The sequence below is a fragment of the Salvia miltiorrhiza genome, chromosome 6 (genome assembly GCF_028751815.1).
Source record: "Salvia miltiorrhiza cultivar Shanhuang (shh) chromosome 6, IMPLAD_Smil_shh, whole genome shotgun sequence".
NCBI lineage: Eukaryota > Viridiplantae > Streptophyta > Magnoliopsida > Lamiales > Lamiaceae > Salvia > Salvia miltiorrhiza.
The window spans coordinates 6,529,212-6,534,957 of record NC_080392.1 but is presented as its reverse complement, the minus strand read 5'-3'; the positions used below and the strand labels follow the sequence as shown (position 1 = coordinate 6,534,957).

Here is a 5,746-nt window from a genome sequence, read left to right as displayed (position 1 = left end):
TTAGGTTTTACTGGCCATCAATTAAGATCATTTGTCACTGTAGTGGGCAAATTTCGTACAACCCATTCAAGTAAATACTTGCGGCCCAAACATCAGGCCCAATTCAAAAAAACCGAATTAATTAATTCGGCCCGTATTCTAGGTCATCAAGGCCCATCGATCCAAACCCTAGATAGAGCAGCGACTTGGGGAAGAAGGCGAAAACTAATCAGGGATATCAACCCCACGAATATAGGAACGACTAGGGTTTAAGTAGACGTGCCAGCAAAACCCTAGCCGTCAGGCCATCGCGGTATAAATAAGAACTTACTAGCTCATTCGACCTACACAATCATTCGCACTCCAACACGTTCTCTCGCTCTTCTCTCCCCTCACGCACTATTCTGCCTCCACGCTCTCAGCCTTAGGTTTTCCGGTGATCAGATCAGCCGGGACGACCCAACGGCCATCGCTTATTGCTCAATCGCCTTCAACTCCGTCGACCAGATCGATCCGATTTATTATTTCGTTTACTTTCAATTGCTTTCAATACGATTTTTATTAATATTGTTTACTGACTTGAGCGTCGGAGACCCTTCCATCGACACCCCCACCGGTGCTCCAAGGAGGGCTCTAACGTTGTTCGTGTTTCAGGTTGCTAGTGCCCATCGTACCGGACGACCCCGACGTCCTTATCCGTAATTGTTGGATCCATCCCCCACAGTCACCTTCTTAGTTTTTTCACTTTGCATTTTAGTTCATAAATACACAGTATTTCAGATGGTGGATAGTTCAAATAGTTGTTAGAAGCAAAAGTTATTGTGATAAAAATGTAGATTTCAAAACAAAACAAAAAAAAAAGTATTGTAGCCCAAAATATAAAACAAATAAAAAAACAAAGTAGTGTTGCTTATAAATAACTCCATAGTAGTAAACTACATAGTTACAGTAACGCTACCGCTGTACTATATGATATATCGGCTTCCGTTGTGCCCACATATTCCCATATGCGTTGTACGTATGTCTAAATATAGCCATAAGCCACAAACCTATAAATTAGAGGCCAGGTATATATGTATGAATCAATTAGACAAACATTTAGAATAATCTATTTAAATACTTGAAAAGTGAAATAAATAAAAAATGATAAGTTGCAACCATATTTATCTATATAGAAAGTAGCTAGATAAATTAATTAAAGGAAAAAAAAGTAGGAAAAGAAAATAGAGTATTATTATTACATGAGATATATTTAACGTTGGCACCCTCCATGGGACCATGCCTGTTTGGTTGAATAGCATTCACCCTCCTGCTCTGTTCCTATTTTGAGTATTGATTTCATATCTACACTTTCTGTAATTACTCACGGATGCCTACTTATAATTCTACACTGATCCATGCATATCCATTTTATTTTTCGAAGTACACCCTTGTTAAGGGTTGAGTCTATGCTACACACTCCGCAGGTGCGCATGCCGTTCAGATTCGAACACGTGGCAAACTTAAAAAATGTTCCAGACCCAAATTTATGTTGGGTGGACCGGTCTGGTTCATGGCAAACCCGACGAGTTACTGTAGCACCTTTTATTTATTTTTGAATTTTGCTTTGGTAGTCGTGCCTTTGTCAAACAAACGAAGACTTATAGACCTGATATTTTTTATTTGTTTTTCTTAAGGTTTAATGTGAATCGTAGGACACGTTTCGAAGCCTGGTTATTTATATAAATGTCACGACCGGCCTTAATTAAGGATAATTAAACCGGGAAACCATGACTGGGGAAGGGAAATTATGAAGCGGGTTTAGAAAGGGGTGTATAAAAAAAATACTCAAAGAGCTTGAATACGCGTGAAATATTCCTTAAAAAGGAAAAATGCATAGTTCACATAAAAAGGGTACTCAACGAACTTGTATAAGCGTTATATTCCTTAAAAGGAAAAAGGCATCGTTAGGGGCTTGGCTAAAACATTATCAGAGTTTGCAACGGAAGGTGTAACTGAAATAATCAGTGTGTACAGCGGAATGCATAACTGAGATACATGTATGAAGACATGTATCCTTTCTGAGCCTACTTTAAGTTCAACAAAAACTCCACTCAGCAACACTTCATCGCCCATCACAACTCAACCTGCACAAACATAAACATACGAAGGGCTGAGTACAAGAGTACTCAGTGGGCAGTGCCAAGCATATAACATAATATCAACAACAAAACACAACTTCGCATAAGAGGCATAAGTTTCTTTCATATCCTTTGCTCATTAAACATTTCCAAATTCATAAATAGCATAATGGCATTCTTCATCATCAATCTTCATTAACAAGCATCGTGTCGTGGAGAAGGCCTTCCCCAACGAACACGGGCATCGCACCGTGAGAGGGGGCCTCCCTCAGCGGTCACGGCATCGTACTATTGAGGGAGGCCTACCCCAATAGACGCTGTAACACTGGCATACTGGCATACTGGCATCGCGCCGCGAGAGAGGCCTCTCTCAGCGGACACGGGCATCGCGCCGTGAGGAAGGCCCTCCTCAACGGACACGGCATCGTACTGTTGAGGGAGGCCTCCCCCAACAGACGCAAGCATCAAACATAAGCATAAACTTATCAGCGTAAAGCATTCAAGCGTAAATAAGTGTAATCAAGCGTAAATTACATAGGGCGTAAATAGTATAAACAGCATAGCGTAAATCATTTAACGTGCAGCATAATAAAGCTTAACTCATTTAAGCGTAATAAAGCATACCATACTTGAAGATCCAATTTGCATTTTAAAGCATAACATTTGCATAGCATTTTATTTACGCGTAAGGAATTGCCCACCTCAATTGTTCTTAAAGCTGGCGTGGAGTCGTTTCTTCTTCGGCTTCACTTTCTGTCGCCCGGACCTTCATTGATGAAGAGTCGATAAGTTCGTGAAGTAATTGTCATAAGACAAAGTCTAATTCTACGTGCCTAGGGTATCTTTTAGTGTTTTAGGGTTCTAGCATCCATAATTCGTTACATTAAAGACAGTCAAAAATCAATCATACCTCGTCTAATCTCATTCAAACACATAGGCAACACAAACACATAAGGCACATAAGAATCACAATCAAACATCATCAAAACATGCTCTGTTTTTACACTGACTCAACTTCAAAATTTAATCTGTTCTGACTCCGACATCTCCTGGACTCGAGACTCATACCGAAAGAAAGATCTTCGAATCTAGTTTCATATAAAAAAAAGTAGAGTCGAAAACTCCAAGTGGTTTGAGAGATATGACGTTTTTACCACGATCTACCATGTTCGGCAGTTTTGAACAATCGAAAACTTGGATTTTTGACAAATAGTAAACGTTGTCAAACTGGGCTCAACTTTGGTGGATATCTAGCTAACACAATAAGGTTAATACCATAAAAATTTGGAAAGCTAGATCACACAGGAAGCTACTGAAATAAATGACTCTTTCATCTGTTCTCTGAAATTCTCGGTAGTTATGTGCAGTTTAGGTTTTGCATTTTAAAGAAGTATCAAACGAAGTTGGAATGGCTTGAAATTTTACCAGGGTACTCAAGACTCATGTCAGGACTTTCTATAAAATTTTCAAAGCTATTAGACATCGACAAACCGTCGATCACAGTAGGTCAGTAGGCCTACGAAATTCATATTTATAAGTCCTTAAAAAAAATAATTTATATAAATCAAGAAATAAGAGTTTAATCCCAAAAATATTCATTAAAAGTCCATCATAATTTAAATAAAGAACGGACCTCATTTAAAATAAATAGTCCCAAACTTGTTACGCACATATACGAAATCTTTCATGAAACATCCTTTAAAATAAACTTTGATACATAGAAAATAATTCAACAACTTGAGCTCTTAAGGGGTTGTTTTGCAACAGACACCAAATCTGCCTCGGATCTCCAAATGATGCTCCAAAAGACATTCTGGAAACTAGACATTTCAAGGATCATTCTCCAATTTGAATCGAATGAAAAACAATTCAAACGAGCAAGATATGCCCTCTCAAAGATGGGTATTTAACAAGCAAAAATCTGAAAATTTCAGATTTCCAGATTACAACCAAGTCAGTGGGCTTTCTTTAAAAATTCATATCTCCCTTTACAAAACTCCACTGGGAACCCCAAGGGTCAATCTGGAAACTAGGGAGAGATCATAACACTCTCCAGTTGGATTTAATCTAAGAACATTCATGGTTTAGAAGATATGACTGTCTAAAGTTCAGTGCACAAAAAGCGTTCAAGTTTGGCAGATTCATAACATAAATCAGAAAACCAACTTTAGGCTTCACCAAAAATTCTAAAACTAAGCAAGTAAGTTCCCAACATGTCATTGAATATTCAGTAGAAAGCTAGGCTTGAGAATCAAAGATTTAAGTCGGGCTTTGCCACCTCAAAGTCGTAGGTTTGTAAAATCTACTGGATGGTACATGGAATAAGAACTAGATTTCAAGAATTTATACCGGTTGTTTCCCTTATTCAAAAATGGTGAGGCCGATGTCAAAAGAAAGATACGGGAGTCTAGAGTGACATATTCAAGTTTCAAAGGTTTTCACCGATTGAAACTTTACTTATGGCCTCCCAAAGATTGTTTACCAAAAATGTATTCCAGATGGGCAGTGATGTTTACAAATTCATAAATAAATCATAAGAGCTTCAAACCTTCTGAAATTTTGCCAAAGTATAGAAAACATATGAAAGATGATACACAATTAATTTGGGAATTTTTGGGAACCTTTTGGATGGCTGGAATCGCCTTGCAAAACACTGCCGGAGCAGTGTACTTATGGCAGAACTCGTGGCTGCTCTTCGGTTCCTTAGTGAAGAATGAAGATGATGAAAAGATTGTTGCCTGTATAATGGAATGTTAGATGCATTCTTGCGTGTGGTGGGGAAGGGAGTAGGTGGAAAGTTTGGTGTAGTGGAATTAGTGGAGTGGAAAGGGTGGTGAGAAAAAAATGTAGTGGAAGAAAGCAAAAGGTGGTGGAGATAGTTGGTGGAGTGGAGAAGTGGAGATTATGCGTGTATAGTGTAGGAGACATTAGGGAGTGGAAAAAAAATAATGATGATTGTATGCTTACATATATGTCTAGCATATTCATGTATCTACTTCATAGCATTGATAGGTGAAACTGTAATTGGTTATAAGAGTTTGTAAAGTATGAGAATGAGATTGATGAATAAATGAATTATATCCTCATGCCTTGGTGATGCTAATACAGTAATATGAATCTAGATTAAATCCGTAGATTGAATTTGCGTTGCAGTCGGAATAATTTCTCGACTTCTAGTAGCACTAATAAAATATAACTGCTTCTGTTTCTCGATTAATAAATAACATGACTTTGCTAAGTCAGTTATAACTTGGAAATAATAATTATTGATTGCTCAATAATCCTCGTCGCGTTTTTTTTTTTTTTTTTTTTTTTCATACGTTATAAAAATATAACGCTAAAATAATAACTCTGCCTCTGATAAAAAAAATCAGAACCATAAACTGGATTCATTTATAAAAAATTGCATTTACTAGTTTTTATCATAAATAAAAGAGCGGGCTACTACAATAAACTTCAAGAATAATTATTGGCCGTTGGATATAATTTTATTTTGTAAGCCTTGCCATAACAGTTAGCTTTGCTCGAACGATTAGTATTCTGCACTACTTGGAAGAAATTTATGGTCAGAGGAAAATCGTATTTTTTTTCTGTTGCATTGTCATGGAAGCAAGCAGTAGCAAAGAACCTGGTAAATTAATTTATTT

The 5,746-nt window shown here is 37.4% G+C and overlaps 1 long non-coding RNA gene across 1 annotated transcript; it reads right to left on the bottom strand.

The window, feature by feature from the left end:
- Positions 1–1,873: 1,873 nt before the first annotated feature.
- On the bottom strand, positions 1,874–5,426 carry LOC130988268 (uncharacterized). The gene is made up of 3 exons (XR_009090037.1): positions 4,721–5,426; positions 2,801–2,865; positions 1,874–2,105 (listed from the first exon to the last, which is right to left on the bottom strand). It is a non-coding gene; the product is annotated as an uncharacterized LOC130988268 (long non-coding RNA).
- Positions 5,427–5,746: the final 320 nt, after the last annotated feature.